This window comes from Triturus cristatus, chromosome 3_1, assembly GCF_964204655.1.
Source record: "Triturus cristatus chromosome 3_1, aTriCri1.1, whole genome shotgun sequence".
Classification (NCBI taxonomy): domain Eukaryota; kingdom Metazoa; phylum Chordata; class Amphibia; order Caudata; family Salamandridae; genus Triturus; species Triturus cristatus.
The window spans coordinates 40,304,621-40,325,930 of NC_140583.1; positions in this window are offsets into that span (position 1 = coordinate 40,304,621).

Consider the following 21,310-nt stretch of genomic DNA (forward strand, 5'->3'; position numbering starts at 1 on the left):
TTTGGTTCAGGTCCTTAGACCTTAGAAGGCTTGATGTCTTAGCACAAGCAGGTGTACCCTAGTGGTGTCAATTGTGGGTTAACCTTGAAGGCCTGTCCACCACCATCCATACTGAAGTTCATCTCCAGTCTTGCGGGCAGGCCTACGAAGTAGCACACCCTAGAGCAACAGTGATCCAGTCACTTTGACTCTGTCACTGAGGTCACATGAACCTTGAGCAGGTTAGGGCGGTGCGAACAGTGTGACCGCAATGGGTACCTATTTAAGGTGGGTGCATAGTGTTTGCAAATATATTATGGTTTAAAAAAAAACTTGCTGCCTCCTTCCTGGCCTCCAGCAATTTTCAGAAGCAATAAAAATGTCATGATAACTTTGGTGATTAATGTTCTTCCTAGAGAGAAATCGGAGTTTTGTCTAGTGGAAGGGTTGACTCCTGGAAAGGTAGAACAGAGGGTTAGAGTGCCTGCTGCAAAGAACATGTACCATGTAGATCACAAAGTGCACTGCTTTAATGGGGGGACTATGATGAATGGTCATTTAATGTCAGCTGTAGATGATGGATCCCTGAACAGTGTCATGTATGTGCATGTTTGCATTGTGCTGAGGGGATTACCAGGTAATTGTTCACGCAGCAATCTGATGGATGCGGTTTTTCTGAGTCCCCAGATAGATCATGCAGTCTGTGTGTTCTCTTTTGTACTGCCAGTCACCGGTGTATTCAACTGTGTAGCCTTGGACCATGTCATGTATGTGCATGTAACTTGCATGATCGAGGTAACTATTAGCGGCGATACTACGTGTCTCTCAGACCTCTTTCAAGTGCTCGCCGTTGTTCTTCCCCAGCACCCCACCCCCCCAGCGGCGGCAATCTGAGGGATAGCCCCTGGCGCCACAAGCTCTAGCTACGCCTCTGGGTCTCTCCTGATAACAGGTGAGTACATCGGAATGCGTAGTTCTGCTGATTTTATAGGAATATTTTAAAGTTCCAAAACTCCACACTGAGAAGAATTTCCAAGTGAAACCAGTCAATGTTACCCTAAGGAAGGAAATTCACTTACCAGGTAAGTAGTGTTATCGTTACTTTTCCTTACTCAGTGGTGGATCCTGGATCCAGCACTGGTGCATCTCCTGTAAACAGTTGAAAGAATACGTTTAAGTCACACAGGCGATTTTTTAGGAATATTTTTAGTTTGTGAAAATAGAAACTTTTCAGGTGAAAACCAGACAATGGATTCCTATGGAAGGAAATACAAGTTACTGGTAATTACGGTTAGAATTACTTTTCAGGGTCAGTGCTGGGCTAAAAGATGCAGCACTGGGTTCTTTCCTGATAACAGGTGAGTAAATTGGAATTCGTTGTTCGGTTGATTTTAGGTGAATATTTAAAAGTTCCAAAACTCCACACTTAGAAGAATTTCCAAGTGAAACCAGTCAATGTTAGCCTATGGAAGGGAATTCAAGTTACTGGTAAGTACGGTTAGAATTACTTTTCAGGATCAGTACTGGGCTCAAAGATGCAGCACTGAGGTCTCTCCTGATAACATGTGAGTAAATCAGAATTCGTAGTTCTGCTGATTTTATAGGAATATTTTAAAGTTCCAAAACTCCACACTTAGAAGAATTTCCAAGTGAAACCAGTCAATGTTACCCTAAGGAAGGAAATTCACTTACCAGGTAAGTAGTGTTATCGTTACTTTTTCTTACTCAGTGGGGGATCCTGGATCCAGCACTGGTGCATCTCCTGTAAACAATTGAAAGAATGCGTTTAAGTCATACAGTCGATGTTTTAGGAATATTTTTAGTTTGTGAAAATAGACACTTTGAAACTTTTCAGGTGAAAACCAGACAATGGATTCCTATGGAAGGAAATGCAAGTTACTGGTAAGTATGGTTAGAATTACTTTTCAGGGTCAGTGCTGGGCTAAAAGATGCAGCACTAGGTTCTCTCCTGATAACAGGTGAGTAAATCGGAATTGGTTGTTCGGATGATTTTAGGTGAATATTTAAAGTTTCCAAAACTCCACAATTAGAAGAATTTCCAAGTGAAACCAGTCAATGTTAGCCTATGGAAGGAAATTCAAGTTACTGGTAAGTACGGTTAGAATTACTTTTCAGGATCAGTACTGGGCTCAAAGATGCAACACTGAGGTCTCTCCTGATAACAGGTGAGTAAATTGGAATTCGTAGTACATGCAGTAAGCGCCACAGAGCTGCGTAGCGATGGCCAGAGGTGGCATGTCTGCAAACACGCCCTGTGGCGCGTTTTAAGTTAGAGAATTAATTTCTCTTCAATCCTGTGGGTCCCTGGGGGCCCACCAGGTACCTTCAGTATGCGCCAGGAGGCTGCGTTGCAGAGAGGTGTTCAGAGGCCACGCCCCTTTTTACAAAACTTTGCAACGCATCTCCGTGGCGCTTACTGGAGGTACCTGGTGGGCTAGTTGGCCCCCAGGGACCCTCAGAACTGACAAGGAATTAATTACCCAACTTAAACCGTGCCACAGGGTGTGTTTGCACACATGTGAATTCAGGCCCTGCCCCATCCCTTCACCACTGTGCAAACGCACCCCGTGGTGCATTTTAAGTCGGGGGATTAACTTCCCTTGAATACTGAGGGCCCCTGGAGTCAAACTAGCCCACCAGCTACCTCCCCTAAGCGCCACAGAGCTGCGTTGCAGAGAGGTGTAAAAAGGGGTGCGGCCTCAGAACACCTATCTGCAATGCAGCCCCCTGGCGCATACTGGAGTTTCCTGGTGGGCTAGATGCCCCCCAGGGACCCCCAGTATTCAAGGGGAATTTGTTCCCCATCTGCAAACGCACCAGGGGGCGCGTTTGCAGAGTGCAGCATGGAGGGGGCGTGGCCTCCGGCGCAATGCCGGTATTTCTTTTCTTAAGAAGGGGGGCTGCGTTACCCCCCTTCTTTTTCTCATTTTTGGACACTGGGGACCCCATCCCCCAGGGCCTGCCCCCTAATTTATTTTCTTAAATTGAAAAAATTGGGAAAGGGGCCACCCTCCTGAGGCCTGAATCAGCCCCGGGGACCCCATCCCCCGGGGCATGGCCCTTTTTTTAAATATTATATTTTAGGAGGAGGGCTGCCTTGCCCCCTCCTTATGGCCCCTGGGACCCCATCCCCCGGGGCCAGCCTTTGTTTTTTTTTATTTTTTTGTTTTTTTTATAATTTGAGGAGGGAGCCGCGTGGCCTCCCTCCCGGGCCACTAATAGCCCCGGGGACCCCATCCCCCGGGGCTGGCCCTCTCCGTTGGGGAACATGGGGAGGTCCCCAATCCCCCCACAGTCCCGCCGGCTACCTGCCTCCTGCGGGAGCCGGCATTGCTTTTCCACACGGGGAACAGCTAACATGCTGCTCCCCCTGTGGAAAAGCAATCTGCTTTACTATTTGGAAGAGAGAGCAGGTTTCCCTGCTCTCTCTTCCAAATAGCAAAGCAGTTTGCTATGGTAGGGCGGGAGCCGCGAAGCTCCCGCCCTGTCATTGCAAACAGCAGTGTCCCGGGGGTGGGCAACACGGGACACTGCAGGAGCCGGCACTGGGGGTGGCGGTCCCCAGGGCCCTCGAGGGCTCCAGGAGGGGGGCCACGTGGCCCCCCTCTCACCTTCTTCAAATCCTCGGGGGTGGTGGTGGTCCCTGGGGCTGGGGGGGGCATTGTGCCCCCTGCAATGTTAATTACATAGAGCGATCCCTGGGGCTCGGGGGGTCTTAGAGGCCCCCCAAAAATTATCATATTAAAGCCCGGGGTGGCAGTCCCTGGGGCTGCGGGGGGCCGTGAGCCCCCCACATACATTAGCAAAGAGCCCCTGGGGTTGGCGGCCCCCAGGGCTGGGGGGCCCCTTTGGGCCTCCATAACAATTAAAACATTGCCCCCGGGATTTGGCCCACCCGGGGGCTAAATAGCAACGAAGTGCGGCAGGCCGCGCCTCGTGTTTTTTCGTTTCATTTCGGCCGAAATTCACGCTGGGTGCGCGAATTTCACCGATTCTTTTTTTTAAAAAAAATGCTTTTTTGGCCCTGGGGGTCCTTGTGGGACCCCCTGAGCAGACCTAGGTGGTCAGGGTGTTTCTACCCTTCCCCCTTTTCGTGTTTTGTGTGTTTGTTTCTTAGGTTTCTTGTGCCTCTGTTCTACCGAGGCACAAGATGGCTGCCAACACTTCCTGATTTGGAGTGTTGACAGCCAATTAAAATACAGCTCGTGCACGGCAGGGTGCGCTTAGGCTGCGCTTAGGGTACGCGGACCCTCCAAAGCCATAGATATATATGTACTTCCAAATGTCATTTTCTCAGGAACTACTGAACGGATTTACACCATTTAAGCAAAAGGCACGAGTCTGAACTAAGGACTACCTCTTTGCCAAATTTGGTGTAATTCCGTTCAGCGGTTCGGGCTGTAGCTGCGGCTAAAGGTCCTATGGGAAATTGCCTGGGGAAAACGCATTTTGGGACCCCCCTTTTTTCTTGGCCCCCGCTTGACGAATCACCGTGAAACATTCAGGATAGAAGTGGACCGGAGCTGGCCAAAAGTTTTGAAAATTTCACGAAGATTCGTCAATCGGCACCAAAGTTATTCCAAATAGAATGTTGCGGATTTCCTATGGAAAATAGGTCCTAACTATATCTACCTACTGGTGACCACCATATATATATATCCAGATAACTTGTACTCCCGTCATGGAATAATATCTACACACCTCCAGGCATGAAAGGCAGCGCTGTAGGCCCGGCCCACAGGGGCAGCACTGACGATGGTTACCTGCAGCTGTTGAACTCGGATCACCGAGTCTAAAACACCATCCCACTTTCCTCAGTCCAGTAGAGTGTCTCCACCAATAAGATCAGAGACGCTTTGCATTTAAATGTGGATGTGCGAATTACAGAGATGGTTGAGGCATTTGAAAAAGGAATTTATCCGAAACGCGTCATGCCAACCACTATGCTGAAAAAAAGGGAGTTTACCTGAGATTCCGTGTGGGCTCTGATCTTTCTTAAAGATGAAGGAGTTCGTGTTTCATGTTTTGTGCCGGCCACAGGCACTTACAGAGCCCCCATTCATGTGAGGGTCAGCGCAGCAGTGGCACATCTTGTTTGTTCTCAATGTTCTTGGGGTAACGCTGACCCGCCGTACCTCCCAACGGGACTGTTCTGGCATTCAGAGACTGTGACTTCACAGTACAGACGCATACTTACTTAAGTGGTGCGCGTTGCAGAGTCGGAGGGGTGTTAAATGGCTGAATAAGGATCCAGATAACTCGTACTCCCGTCATGGAATAATATCTACACACATCCAGGCATGAAAGGCGGCGCTGCAGGCCCTACCCACAGGGGCAGCACGGACGATGGTTACCTGCAGCTGTTGAACTCGGATCACCGAGTCTAAAACACCATCCCACTTTCCTCACCCCAGCAGAGTGTCTCCACCAATAGGATCAGAGACGATTTGCATTTAAATGTGGATGTGCGAATTACAGAGATGGTTGAGGCATTTGAAAAAGGAATTTATCCGAAACGCGTCATGCCAACCACTATGCTGAAATAAAGGGAGTTTACCTGAGATTCCGTGTGGGCTCTGATCTTTCTTAAAGAGGAAGGAGTTCGTATTTCATATATATATATATATATATATATATATATATATATATATACACGTGTGTATTTTCCACCAAAATGCCCAAGCATGTCTGGACGCACTCACTACTGTTGGAAAACAAGGTTTATTATATCATGGCAACCAGCAAGGCCATGCCGGTAATTTGAAGTTCAAAATGCAGACGCGTTTCGATCTGTTTACATCTTCTTCATGGGCAGCTGACTGAAAAGTCCCACGGAAATCCGGCATGCTTTAATTAGTATACCGCCCTTAGTAGGTGTGGCTTAGTGCACGGGCATGCTGGAACACGTAGTACCCTCAGTGGGTTCCATGGACCTCTTTTTGGCAGCACTTCTATGCGTTACAGTAAGGCTCCGGCATCGTCGCTTGGTTAATTATTTGAAGCCTCAACAGTAGTGCAGCATCATCATGGAATCGTTCCCACCGCAGCCTCTTCTTTTCAGATGGTGCAGTCCAGCGCGGCAGGGCTGCCGCGTTTAATATTTTCCACCAAAATGCCCAAGCATGTCTGGACGCACTCACTACTGTTGGAAAACAAGGTTTATTATATCATGGCAACCAGCAAGGTCATGCCGGTAATTTGAAGTTCAAAATGCAGACGCGTTTCGATGTGTTTACATCTTCTTCATGGGCAGCTGACTGAAAAGTCCCAAGGAAATCCGGCATGCTTTAATTAGTATCCCGCCCTTAGTAGGTATGGCTTAGTGCACGGGCATGCTGGAACACGTAGTACCCTCAGTGGGTTCCATGGACCTCTTTTTGGCAGCACTTCTATGCCTTACAATAAGGCTCTGGCATCGTCGCTTGGTTAATTATTTGAATCCTCAACAGTAGTGCCGCATCATCGTGGAATCGTTCCCACCGCAGCCTCTTCTTTTCAGATGGTGCAGTCCAGCGCGGCAGGGCTGCCGCGTTTAATATTTTCCACCAAAATGCCCAAGCATGTCTGGACACACTCACTAATGTGTACTAAGCCACACCTACTAAGGGTGGGATACTAATTAAAGCATGCTTGGTCATTTTGGATGAAAATAGACATATATATATATAGATATATATAACCTTAAAAGAAATAGGATTAGGGTAACAAAGTGTATTTTTTTTAACGTTTCACTTAGAGTGGCAGTGGTTTCATGGACCACTGTGTACACTACCTTCAAAACGGAAAAAGGGGAAGATGAGTGCAGAGGGATGTTGCAAAGGTGAGAGCTCAATGAATGATGAACCCTTATCTAGCTGCATCTAAGAATGAATTTCCTTGTGCTTCTTGGCTCAAAAAGTGGCATTTCTATGTTTGAAAGGGTCTGGTATTACTGTCTTTAAAAATATATAGACCCTGATAAATGGACATGTTTCTGTCAGTTGGTGTGACTAGCGTCTGAAGTTCCAGGAGCAAACCACAACTTCTCTTCAGGAGAAGTTTAATGAGTCAGTCCTACGGTTTCTGCACATAGTGGGTAGCACCCTGCATAGGAGACTGGCACTTGCCGGCTTCAGAAGTGTTCTCACCACTTCTGATCGATGAATGGATCCATGTGCACTCACTGGGGCTTATTTACAAGCACCCTACACCGCCAGAGCATCACAATTTTGTGACACTCCGGCGGAGCAGATTTCCAAATCAGATCTATGAGGCCACAAAAAGCCACTATGTGTGGCTTTGGATGGCCTCACAGATAGGGAGTAAGGCAAAGAAGCGCAAATTGCTGCGTTGCTTTAATCTGCGTTGGGAGGCATTATATGGTCATTGCGGTGGGTTTTCCCATGCAGCACCCTTGGACTATGATGCTGGCTCAGGTTTACAAGATCATGTACACCTGGGGAAGCGTCAAATCCTTACACCTCCAAAGGTGAGGCGTAACAAAGAGAAATTCTTTTATTTCTCCTCATTTTTTGCCTCTATGCAAAAGAGGAAAAGGCCTCTCAGGATTTGTTTTGGGCAGGAGGATGCCTCTTAATGCACAAAAACAATCCTGCCGACAACACCGGCACCCTTGCACAATGATGCCAGGGTGCCTGTGTTGGCACTAGGATGCCGAAACAGCCCCGGCACAGAGAGAAAGGACACGAATGCACTGTGTCACATGAATATGTTGCATTACTGCACTTTCACTTTGGCACAGGGCAGCACCCTCTCGCCGTGACCAGACGCCACCGGAAGCAATCTTCAAACAGCATTTTGCTTACAAACATACCCTACACTGTTGATACGTACATTTATTAACACAGAACTGACCTGGGATTTCTCCTATATGGACATATAGGTGAACCCCTCTATTAGAGGCCATCATTTTAATCTTCAGGTCCTGGAACGGACGCGCTCACATAGTTCATGAACTTCAGCTTACTTGGCGAGATATCAGCATTTCAACCTCTCCCTGAAGAAGCCCATTTTTGGGCGAAACGCATTGGCTGTTTACTTCTGAAAACCAAGCATATTTGAATTACGAAACACAAAGGCTACAACGACAACGTCTACTTATTGTTTTTTTAATCTATACATATCATTTTTCCTATCTGTTCTCAGTATATATTGCCTCTCATATTCCCCTTGTGGATGTTCCATTTTGTGGTCAAGTAAGTGGCAGCTGACCATTTGAGGTGGGCAATATCCAAAACCTACATGACTTTACTAGGTAGAGCAGTCTTCCATAGCCCGGCTGCCTTTTCTTTTCTGATCAGCGCAGCAAGGTGACTTGTTACTCCACCATACGCCCAATCCCCGTAAATGAGGGCCATACACTCCACCATCTTTGTACTCATCATCAGTCAAATCAAAGCATGTGCCTTCATGCATTTATTACAGTAGTTCTGAAAAACATTAAATGTAAGGGAGTGCTCTTGAAGATTGATGCATTTTAATCATTTTTTTCTAGAAGCCTTTATGCACAGAATGCATGCCATCACGGCCAACAGGTGTTCTCAGACTGAATTATGCGCCCATGTGGCGAGTGATGTTAAAGTCTTTGAGGGAGTTATGCCTGTACCCCAAAGGATTCATTGCTCTCCAGGTTACTATGCCTTCAAAGTTACCTGTATGGACAGTGATTCAAGGAGAAGCAAACCACAGTTTCCCTCACAGAGACCCCTCATAAATACCTTCAACAATACCTGGGCTGGAACACCTGAGGAAGGGTTGTACAACGCATCCCTGAACAATGCATGCGTGCACCACACGGTCTCTACCACGACCGCGTCTTCACCACGCATGCCTTTACCACACAATTTTGCGGTAAAGACTTGATGGGTAAATGGACATGCATGCTAAAGATCTTTCCCCTGCATGTAAATTGTCCTTCTTCCCCCCACCCGGAGCCCTAAAAATGAAACCCATGCCCCAAAAACTACCCCAACCACAGGCCCCCCCGCCCTAAACCCTAAAACACTGTCCTCTATATCCCTAAACTTGCCCAATTAGGTCTACAACTGCCCCCTGCCCTGTAAACTCCCTTTTCCCCCTGCCCTGAGCCTTAAAAGTTAACCCCATGTCCCCTAAACGACTTCAACCCCAGTCACTTCGCCCTGAGCCCAAAAAACTATTTCCTGCATCCCTGAAGTAACATGACCCAGCGCCCCCACCCTTAGGCCTAAAACTATCCCCGCCCCGCCCCGCCCTTAGCACTAAAAAACTGTCCCCCCACCCTAACTACTACCCTGACCCGGCCCCCCACCCCAAGTCCTAAAAATAGGCTCCTACACCTGCTAACTTCCCCTACCCCAGCTCCCCACCTTGAGCCCTAAAAACTGCTCCCTGCCCTACAAACAACCCCGACGCCCTACTGAGTCCTAAAACATGCCCCACCCTAAAAAACTGCCCCCAAGCCTCCCTAGACCTGGCCCCAGGCCCACTTACCTCACCGTGCCCTCTCACTATTCTCAATCGTTCTTCCTCTTCCTGTCCTGCCCATTTGCTTGGCAACTAGACCGGGCATTGCCGTAACCACGCATATGCGTGGTTAAGGCATATGCGTGGTTAAGGCAAGCGTGGTACGGCTTGTGGGGAAATGGCACGCGTGGCTGAGCCTGCATTGTTAGGACCGCTTCCCCCTGAGGAAGACCCACACATCTGCACTACAGTGTTTGCCTGCACAGCTTTTCTAAGGTACTTGATGACACTGACTGACACACAGGATAATCCTTCAATAGATCTAATATAATGTAACTGGATTTCAGGATGAACCATTTTGAACCCCTTTTTGTCAGAAGTATATTGGCATGAGCGCCACATTTACTCCTGAAACAACAACCTTGGGAAGAATCGATCGTTGGCACACCCATGAAGTACTTCGTGTTTCATTAATGTCCCTTCGGCAAAGCCTGTGAATTCTATGATTTATTGGGAATGTATTTGAAAACTATACTATGAAATGCACAATTGAGTCCTATTGCACAAACCTTTTTCTGGGGCTAACTCTTAGGCCCCCTTTAAAGAACGTTGGGGCATATCAGCAACAACCGGCAATAATTATCGCTAAGCGCACTTAGCGCTAGGATAATTATCGCCGGCTAGCGTGGATTTTTATCGCTGAGATAGCGTGCTATTAGCAACGCTTATCTCAAAAGCAATAAAAATCCTAGCGCTAACTGCCTAACATGAGATTATCGCTGGAAACCTAGCGATAATCTCACGCAATGGGGCGTTAGCTTGATGATAGGGACTCACAAACTTACCCATGATATCAACCTTCCATAGGATATCATGGCTAAGTCAGTCCTGAAGCAGGCGTAAGGAAAGTAGTGATAACAGGGGTTATCGCTACTTTTCTTGCCGCTATGCTTCATAGCGTGGGGCTTGATGATAGGAGAAATGTCGCTTAGCGACATTTCTCCTATCATGTCAGGTCAGGAACGCCCACTTTGCATCTCATTAGAGATGCAAAGCTGGGCGTTAGGAATTCCTACGCTAACGCAAGTTTTCACGCGTCAGCGTGAGCTTGCTAATTAGGCGATAAAATTACTGCTGCTTTTCGGCCGAAAACAGTCACAAAAGTGGCGATAATTCTATCTCCTCGCCTTGCTGATATGCCCCGTTGATCGCTTACTGCAACTGGCGATAGCTGCAGTCTGTGCAGCTGTCTGAGCAAAAAGTGGACGAACCCGCGTGGGTGATGAAAGTGGGCAGCAACCTCCTAAGAAAAGGTTTGGGCACCTAAGCTTATTTTATCACAAACTAAGCACCCAGCACGCGCTTAGTTTCTGCATTGATGGGACTAAGCAGTACTGTGTTGACAATCAACCGTCTGCTTGGTTGTTTTGTGTGTAGAAAGGAAAGGCAGTCCAGAAACAGACCTTATCAAGATGGGTTCTCCTTTGCATCATTTGTGCCATGCCCTGACTCCTCCTGAGGCCTTGGGGCACATTCTACCAGGGTGAAAGTCACAGCTCAAGGCCTAGCCTCGGCACTTTCGGACATTTGTTGAGCAGACACATGGACATCTGTCCGTACTTTCACCATGCACTACTGCATCGGTTCTCGTGTCAGTAGGGAGGATCATTTCGCCCTCTCGACCTTGCAGGACTTCCTTGTTTAGGTTGCGAGCTGTGTACGTTCACTCCTCAGGCCTTCTCCTTGGAGGGTGCTCATCTTTGGTACAGATTTGCAGGGTGAGGAATCTGCATTTAGAAGTATCTGTCAGAAAAACAAGTTACTTACCGGCTGGATAATCTAACCCTATATTCCACACCCCCCGCACCACGAGCCCAACCATTCCATGGAGAGGATTCTCAGGAGTCGGCCAGGCTCGGTGTCACAGGTGTGAACAAATAGGAGACAAGTGGCTATGCTGGAGCAGGGTTTTCTGTTAAAACCCGAACATCAGCTTATATTTTTATATGTCATAATTAAAATTACTAATAATTAATTACTAGATATTAATTTTGTCGAGTTTCTGACTAATCAACCTTCCTAATGAAAGAATTACACGTGGGAATGCAATTGCATGGCTTAATTAATATGTGAACTAAGTTGGTGAGCAGATTAATTAAATAAGTGTTGCTAAAGTGCTATTTGTTATGTGTTTGCGCTTTAAAATAATATGCTTTAATGCTTCTTTATGTCGCAAATGGCTAGATAAATACATACACATAAGGGTATTAATGGGAATTAACACTGTATAATCAATATGATGTAGTAACGTTGTTTTGTGTTTCTTTTAATTAAGATTGTCAATTCTGGCCTATTGGAAAATGGCCGACATTTACAGCCTGCATTTGAGTAGATGGAATATGAAGAGAGGCCTCGCTGAATATGGTTGAAAACCTGACTTCGGCCTCTGTCTGTATTAAAAGTTTCCGTGTGGACAGCAGCTCCGGGCTCGTCGCCAGCTATCCTTGGGAGAGAATAAGAGCCACAATGAACATTTGATAAACTTGCGGTGGCTTCACTATGATTCCGGGGAAGAGCATTCATGAATGTTGCAGATTTAGTTTTTGCTTCCTTCTTTCGTGCTTTTATTTTTGAGATATTCGAGAGCGGAGGTTTTTCTAAATGTTGCGAGTCAACATCCTTTCCTGCTCGCTCTGCTCAACGGACGCTTGGAGCTTGTTTGTAACTTTTAATGTGTAAGTTTTACTATAAATATTGTTAGACTAGAGCGGGTCTAAGGCCACTTCTTCTTGAACCTATGCTCGAGAGGATCGATGCTGATTGAGAGGACGACGACTCGGGAGACTTTACTGAGAGACCTGTCCTGACCTAAATACGACATTAGCTAGAATAGGTAACTATGAGAATAATGATTTTGCTATTGAATGACTTTTCATTTGAACTAATTTAGATAAAATAACCTTTGTTTGAATTCCAGTGTCGGGTGGTTATTTCTTTGTCATTTATTGAGATCTCAAATGTGTTCTTATTGTTTAAATCATGACTCGAGACAGATCAATTAGGTTGCATTGACCTCAAATTAGATGCAGATTGATTAAGGAGTTCTCTCACATATACAGTGTGGATAGAGTAATAGAATGAATGTTGGTGTGATGGGCCCTAGCGTATGATGAGTGTATGTGCGTATGACTGTGGAATTACTCTCTCCGTGGAAGTAGGGAGAATTTATAAGCTCCGATCTGCAGCAGTTGCAGCTCTGGTCATCTTGTCCGGAGCCAGAAGGCAGTCCCAACAAGCAAACAAGCAGTGTCACCTCGAGAATGTTTGGTGCTCGGCCAGGCATGTTTTGGAGCAACCTGTTGAGAACAACTCTGTATTTTATTGCTTGTTTTCTGCTGATTTAATCCTGCCGAAGAAAACTATTTTGAATTTCATAAATAGAGTTCCAAAAAGCTTAAAAATTAAAATGAGTCAGAAATGGAGGTAGAAAAGAGAGTTTCTGATATAAAAAATTACAAAGGTAACATAGGGTGAAATAAAGGTTACATTGCCATGGGGCCCTTTCGAAGGTGGGGGCCCTGGACAATAATCCACTTTTCCATGCCTTAAATCTTCTCTGCCAGAAGGAGACAATGATGCCACCTTCTGGCTTGCAAGAGTTATAACAAGCATTTTCCACATCCAGTCTGGTGTCTGGGGAGATTTACAAGGTGAAGAAGCTGCAGTTAGAGTATCCACCAGAAAGAGCGTTACCGGAGGTCAGTCACTTATTCATTCCCTCACTATCCCTCACCCCTGAAATGCCGTTGTGAAATAGAACAACTGTCCACCTTCACTCGACAAAATCCTCAAAGTCCAAATAATATTTACTTACCCACTCTCAGCAACACCTCAGCTGACCCATCAGAGCAGTTGCAAAACTGTATATCTAACAAATTAATTTAAAAAACTGTCCACAACAATAGTCAGAAAAATAACAATTCACATCTGCAAATAAGAAATAAATCACACCATATAACAACTGCAATTAGTAGAGGACAGGAAACACAACTGTCCATAAGCACAGAGAAAGGTTGAACCAGGCTCCCCTTCCCTACACATCCTCCTAGAAACTCTTGACAAGCCTAACGCCAACTATTCTGCAATCACTTAAGAGACAATGATTAGACTGCACCAATCAGTGCATGCTGGGACCGCCAACCCCTCAAGCTCCTATTCCTCGTCCTCCCTGACACACATTCTAAGGGCCTAATTTAGAGGAGAGCCCACTTTTGGAATTTCCTCCACTACATTATCCCTCTCGAAGAATGCACACCACCTAGGGACCCTCCACATGGGATGCCCTTCCTCAGAAGTGAGTGAAAATAATAAAGCAGAATAAGGGATGGAGACGGCTGCGGTTGCGTGAGAGCACTGGAATGGCTGATAGATGGGCCATGGAGCAACCGATGGGACCTTGGTAACAGCAAATCCTCTGATTTGTGGAGTAAGAACCCAATTCTCCCCAGCAAGACACCCCAGTGAAGACCCTCTGGTGGAAGTTCTTCTGTAGCGATTACTCTATGGTCGAGGTAATTCCGCCTGTGAATTCTCCATAGAAGTAGAATCTTCCAACGCATGATTATCCCTTCCTCCAAAAATCAGGGAATGATCCTCTAATGGGGGCTACTGCCTGTGCCTGAAGCCTGACCATAGTTACTGCAGAACAGCCCTCCGGGGCCAATCGCCAGTGGCTTTGAGGTCTACATCTGAGCCCACGTTCATCACACTGAAGGCCCCTTTTCCACAAGCGCTCGTTCAGCTTCTGAGAGGTCTGGGAAAGAAATGTTGATTAGAAGCTTACCAGTAAAAAGACACAGGCAGAATTGAGGTCTTTTCCATATAAAGAAAACGCTAAACGCAAAAAAAGAGTCTGAGAGGATTAAAAGGGCCAGTCGGTGGAGAAGGGGCGGAGAGAGGTCGATCCCGGTTCCAACAAGTGAATAAAAAGAGGTGTAAAAACTCCACAACCGCGAGTTGTTGTTTATCGTGTGTTTCTTGTTCCTGAGAGAACTAGGGTCTACTTCGTCATCATGAACTTCGATATCTGCAGCCCATAAGGGACCCTTTTGGAGGGCCCTGGGGAGGTCTCTGTGAAGACAATTAGAATGTACCCACAGGATTTTTACCAATAACTGAATAAATCCCTTTAATGCAGCATTACGTGGTCCTAATCTATTTCTCTTGCCACCCAATTCTCAGTGAGGCTATATCTACGCCTACGTACAAAAAAACGTAGTTGGCACGCGCAATGGGCCAAGGTTGGCTCAAGCTGCAACAAACAGATTTTTTTTTATATAGTTGCGGATTTCTCACAATATCTCCCTCCAGCCTTCGCCGCGTGGAGCTTTGTCTTGGACATGAGAACCTCCTTAGATCTCCACCGCCTCTTTCAGCAAAGCCCGTCTCCTCCTCCTCCTGCCGGCACGCGCCGCCTCAGCTCATCACATCTCACAAAAACTTGAAGGTAATGGCGGATCAGTCACAGAGTGAAGTACAGAGGGTCTATGAGATGAAGAGGGCTCGAGCACGAAGCTTGTTCGACCCCTCAGCATTCATGAAAGGCCCAGGCGCGCGCGCAGCGAGTGATTCACTGCAATTCGCTGGACCACTGTCACAAAGAGAGTCCTCTTGTCCATTGAAGAGGCGGGCCATGGACACCTTCTTCAGCTCTTTTGTCTACTGTGACAAAGAAGGCCGGAGAGAGAGTCCCTCTGAGTGAGCACGAGCCCCTTTCCGCTCATAGTGGTGTATATAACACAACCATTTCCCTTTCATTGTTAGGGGTTGTTTATTGAATTCAGCGTTCTCCAAAAGCTATCCATGTCTGCCAACAACACTCGCACAATACCTGCAGTCCCACCTCCCACGTCATCCGCAGAGAATCATCACCGGATAATCCATTCAGAAAAATTCAGGCATTCTGGGTAATGAGTGGGCGGCCATTTTGAAGTAGGTTGGGGGATGAAAGAAGACGCTCTCAAAGACAAAACAAAAGTATCCTGAGCTCACAAACACTATTAAAAATTCCCGTTTTCGACATCTCCTATCACACACTGACAACTTCAGCAGCCGCATTCACTACAGGGAATTCTTGTCAGATATTCAACACTGCACTTGATTTTCCTGTTCATCATCAGCACTGGCAGCTGGGAAGCACCAACGCTGGTAGATGGGCAGTACCAAAGCTGGTATATGGGCACTTTTTCGCAGAACTAGTCCTGGTAGGTGTGCAGCACTGGCAGGCGGGCATCACTGGCACTGGTAGGTGGGCAGTACCACCACCGGTAGATTCACAGTACCAACACTGGCGCTCAAAAGTAGCACTGCTAGGCGGACAGCACTGGCACTGTTAGGCGGGTAGCATCAGCACTAGTAGGTGGCCAGCACCAGCCCTAATATATGGGCAGCACTAGCACTGGTAAGTGTGCAGCCCTTACATGGGTAGGTAGGCAGCACTGGCACTGGTAAACGGGCAGCACTGGCCCTAGTAGGTGGGCAGCACCAGCACTCATAGGTGGGCAGCACCAGCACTGGTAGGTGGGCAGCACCAGTAAATGGGCACTTGTGTGCAGAACTAGCCCCGGTAGGTGCGCAGCACTGGCACTGGTAGACGGGCATCACTAGCACAGGTAGGTGGGCAATACCAGCACTGGAGGTGGGCAGCACTCGTAGGTGGGCAACACCACCACTGGGCAGCACTGGCACTGGTAGCAGGGCAGCCCTTGCACTGGTAGCAGGGCAGCTCCAGCACTGGTAGGTGGGCAGCACTAACAGTTGGTAGCACCAACAGTAGCGTGCAGCACTAAAACTGGTGGGCAGGCAGCTCTAACTCTGGTTGGCGGGCAGCACTAGCACTGGTAGGTTGGCATCACTAGCACTGGTGGACGGGCAGCACTGGCATTGGTGGATTGGCAGCACTGGCAGGTGGGCAGCAATTGCACTGGTAGCTAGGCAGCACCAGCACTGGTAGATGGGCAGCACCAGCACTGGTATATGGGCACTTTTGTGCAGAACTTGCCCTGGTAGGCATGCAGCACTGGCACTGGCAGGCGATCATCACTGGCACTGGTAGGTGAACAGTACCACCACAGTAGATCGGCAGTACCAACACTGGAGCTCTGAACTAGCACTGGTAGGCGGGCAGCACTGGCACTGTTAGATGGGTAGCTCCAGCACTGGTAGGTGGACAGCACCACCACCGGTAAATGGGCACTTGTGCACAGAACTAGCCCTCATAGGTGCGCAGGACTGGCACTGGTAGACAGGCATCACTAGCCCAGGTTGGTGGGCAATACCAGCACTGGAGGTGGGCAGCACCCGCACTCGTAGGTGGGCAGCGCCACCACTGGGCAGCACTGTCACTGGTAGATGGGCAGCACTAGCACTAGTAGGTGGGCAGCACCAGCAGTGGTAGGCGGGCGGCACTGACCGTTGGCAGCACCAACAGTAGTGTGCAGCACTAATACTGGTGGGCAGGCATCTCTAACTCTGGTTGGCCGGCAGCACTAGCACTTGTAGGTTGGCATCACTAGCACTGATAGACGGGCAGCACTGCCATTGGTAGATGGGCAGCACCAGCACTGGTAGATGGGCAGCACTGGTAGGTGGGCAGCACTGGCATTGGTAGATGGGCAGCACCAGCACTGGTAGATGGGCATCACCAGCACTGGTAGGTGGGCAGCACTAGCACTTGTACGTTGGCATCACTAGCACTGGTAGACGGGCAGCACTGGCACTGTTAGGCGGGTAGCAGCAGCACTGGTAAGTGCACAGCCCAATCTCCTCCTCTTAATGCACAGGTAGATCCAAAGGATCATAATACTCTACTGAGTTGGGATAGGAAGATAGTTTTAGAATCAGTCGGGCGTATATTGAAACCACTATAAGGAAGGTATTGTGAATATGGAGTTTGACTAAGATATATCTTCCCTATGGATTTTCCTTCTTTTGTAGTCTCTTGTAAGGTACATTTATTCTGCTCTACGAAATACTCAAACAATAGCATCTAGTACGGCACTTCCCATACTTGAGCCTGATTATAGGGCAAGTCATCCTCTGAGTCTGGAAGCCTGGTCATTACTTGATCTTAATTCCTTTAAAAAAATCTTAAACAGTATTAAATCTGGCTCTCCCTACGATCTTATCCCTGCCTTCGTGCTACAGCAATTAGACTCTTCCTTCTTGTTACTTATTATGCAGTTACTGAATGCCTCGATTCAGGAAGCTTTTGTGCCTTCTGATTGGAAGCATGCGATGGTTCTTCCTCTCCTGAAAAAGGGCAACGTGAACCCCTCTCAGCTTTCTAATTTTAGGCCTATCTCCTTGCTTCCCATCTACTCCAAAGTTTTGGAAAAACATATTAATCAGCAACTTACTCACTTTGTAGACTCTACTAGTCTTTTACACCCTTCTCAGTCCGGTTTTCGAACAGGTTTTTCCACTGAGACAACTTTTCTTGGAGTTTCAGAGATGCTACGACAGCGATTAGACGTTGGGGACACCGTAGCTCTTATATTGCTCGACCTGAGCGCTGCATTTGATACGGTGTCCCACACTGTGTTACCAAAATCTTTGCAGTCCTCTGGCATTACTGGTACAGCACTTGGCTGGCTCGCGTATTTTCTTACCAAGCAGACTTTTCAATTTTTCTCTTCTAGAGCCACCTCAAAAATCTACCCCTCTTCTTACGGAGTGCCACAGGGCTCCATTTTGAGTCCTATTTTATTTAATTTGTACATCAAACCGCTGGCAATAATAGCAGACGAATCAGGACTGAGCCTGTTTTCTTATGCCGATGATACTCAGATCCTCTTCTCCCTTTCTTCGGGACAGCTGTGCGGACCTTCGGTGCTCCAGATTGGCTTAAGGAATGTCGCATCGTGGATGCAAGCTAATCTCCTTAAGCTTAACGGCGATAAGACCGAAGAACTCATTTTGGGGAAGAATAAGGATCTCTGGGGCCCTCAGCACTGGCCATGCGAGATGGGTGCTTTCCCTCAGCCCTCTGCTTGTGTCCGCAACTTGGGAGTTTTGATTGATGCTAATTTATCCATGAAGCAGCAGGCTGTACAAGTGGCTGCCACCTGTTTCACCATCTTAAAATGGTTGAAAAAGGTCATTTGGATGCTCCCTGCTTCCACCCAGAAAACCGTAGTCCAGGCGCTTGTGACCTCAAGAATGGACTATGGAAACATCCTTTATCTGCGTGTAAATAAGGAGGTTATACGTAAACTACACGTGGTGCAAAATTCGGCTGCCAGGCTGTTATGCCTGCTCCCAAAAAACTCCTTAACTTCGTGCGCTTTGCATAATCTTCACTGGTTTAAGATTGAAAACCGAGTAAAGTTCAAAGCTATGTGTTATATGCACAAAATTAAAATTGGTTCTTCTCCAAAGTACTTACAAACTTTGGTTCACCCCTATTTTCCCTCTCGTGTGCTTCGATCAGCTACCCAAGGTAAATTTGTGGTGCCTAAGGTTAAACTCAAAAGAATGGGTGGTCGCTCCTTTGCCTATCTTGGTCCATTGCTTTGGAATTCTCTCCCCATTGCAATTCGTATTAATACTTCATTTCCGGTTTTTCATAAACTTTTAAAAACCTGGCTATTTAACCAATAATCTTCACTTGTAATTTCCTTATTGATTTGGTTCTCTGTCAGTTTCAGCGCTGGGAAACCCCAGTCGGGTAGCTGTGCGCTCTACAAAACTACTTTAACATAAGATAACATAAGTGTTTATTGAAGAGAATGGTGACTCCACATTTCCTTTTTGGTGTAGAAGCAGTAGATGTTGTATTAGGGGTGATGCTTGGATGTATAACATGACCAACACTATCTCATTTTAATTTGTCACTTTCTTTTGGAGTAAGGTGGGTTTTTTGTAATAGTGCAATATCTGGTTTATGTTGTCCAATATTAATGAGTATTTTTTTTCTGTTGATGAAATGTGTTAGACCATGTATATTTAAAGATGCGATGCCTAGCTGTATCAATGTGAGAACAGTGCATGAGATAGTTAGCGTGTAGCAAAGATGAAGAACAATAATCAATCAATCAATCAATCAGAGGGAATTGTGCAGTGTGACTTGTCACGCCGGGGGGGGGGGGTCTCTAGGCACTGGGGTTCTGCGAGTCTCAGTCAGTTGGCCATGATGGTCGAAGAGCCAGGCCTCGAGCTTCTTTCTGAAGTCTTCCAGTGATGAGGAGCTGTGAAGGTGAAGGGGAGGTCATTGCAGGACTTGGTGGCGAGGTAAGAGAAGGCACGACCTCCGCAGCGGCTTCTATGGATGCGGGGGATGTGGGTCAGTGTGAGGGTGGAGGAGCAGAGCTCTCTGGTCGGTTGGTGGAACGTCAGGCGGCTCTTGATGTAGGCAAGTCCGGTTTTGTAGAGGCCTTTTTAGGCATGTGTGAGGAGTTTGAAGAGGCATTTTTCCTGGACGGGGAGCCAGTGGAGAACCCTGTGGTGTGGAGAGATGCTCGTTCTTCTGGTGAGGTTGGGGATGAGTCTTGCTGCTGTGTTCTGGATGTTCTGGAGGTGGTTTAGTAGCTGTTTGCTTGTACCAGCGTAGAGTGAGTTGCCATAGCCGAGTTGGCTAGTGACGAGCGCCTGGGTGACTGTCTTCCTGGTTGTGACGGGGATCCATCGGAAAATCTTGCAGAACATATAGAGGGTGTGGAAGCAGGCAGAGGACACAGAGTTGATCTGGTAGTTCATGGTCAATTGGCTGTCCAGTACGAATACAAGGTTGCATGCGTGGTCGGTGGGGGTGGGAGAAGGGCCAAGTGTGGTGGGCCACTATGAGTCTTCCCAAGGGGAGGGCTTGTTTCTAAAGACGAGGACCTCTGTTTTGTCCAAGTTGAGTTTTAGGCAGTTGGCCTTCATCTAGGTGGTGGTGTCGGACATGGTGGTTCGGAAGTTGGCTCTGGTGGTGTCACTGTCTTCTGTGAGGGACATGATGAGCTGAGTGTCATTGGCGTAAGAGATGATGTTAAGTGCGTGGATGTGGGTGATGTCTGCCAGTGGTGTCATGTAGGAGATGAAGAGGGTGAGGCTGATAATGCCATTATGTAGAATAAGGAGTAAATAAAGAAGGAAGTAATAAAAGAAGAAGGGAAATCAGAAACAATTGACTAATTGATTGAACAACAGTATACACTCTATTAAAACTTTTAGCGGGGGGAGTGTATATGAGAGGGAATGCAGTTAGGGGAAGGTGAGGCCGCCAGTCCTTAAAAAGAAACAGATTAAGTCTAAATACTCCTTGCATCACCTAAATAGGAAGATATAAATAGGGGCGGATATAGGGGGCTTAATTACAAGCCCCTTGCGGTACCGGTGAGTTGCTTTTAATATGGGAAAAAGTGACATACTGGCAGTGCAAGGGGCTTGTAAATAAGCCAGATAATGTTGAGCATAATACCAATAAATCGAATTATTATAAACAGCCGCAGTCCATGCTGGTAACAGCGATGAGGCTGTGGGGCCACATGGGGGAATTTCGAGGGACGATGCTGAGGGAAATTATATTATTTATTTAATTTTCCCTCAGCATCGTCCCTTGAAATCCCTTCCCCACCCGGCCCCACCGCTGTTACCTGCACGGACCGCTGCTGATTATAAACAGTATTGAAAAAAATAATATTGCATAAGATTTAGTGGGTATAGATTATGGCCTAAAAATAGAAAAAGAAAGGGTGATGAGCCCACAAATCAGGTGAACAATGCAGTAAAATGATATAAAGGAAACATTTTATACTTTATAGAACAAAAATGTGTTGCTTCCTTTAATTCGAACATAGTCTGGGTTCAAGATTTTCAATGGTGA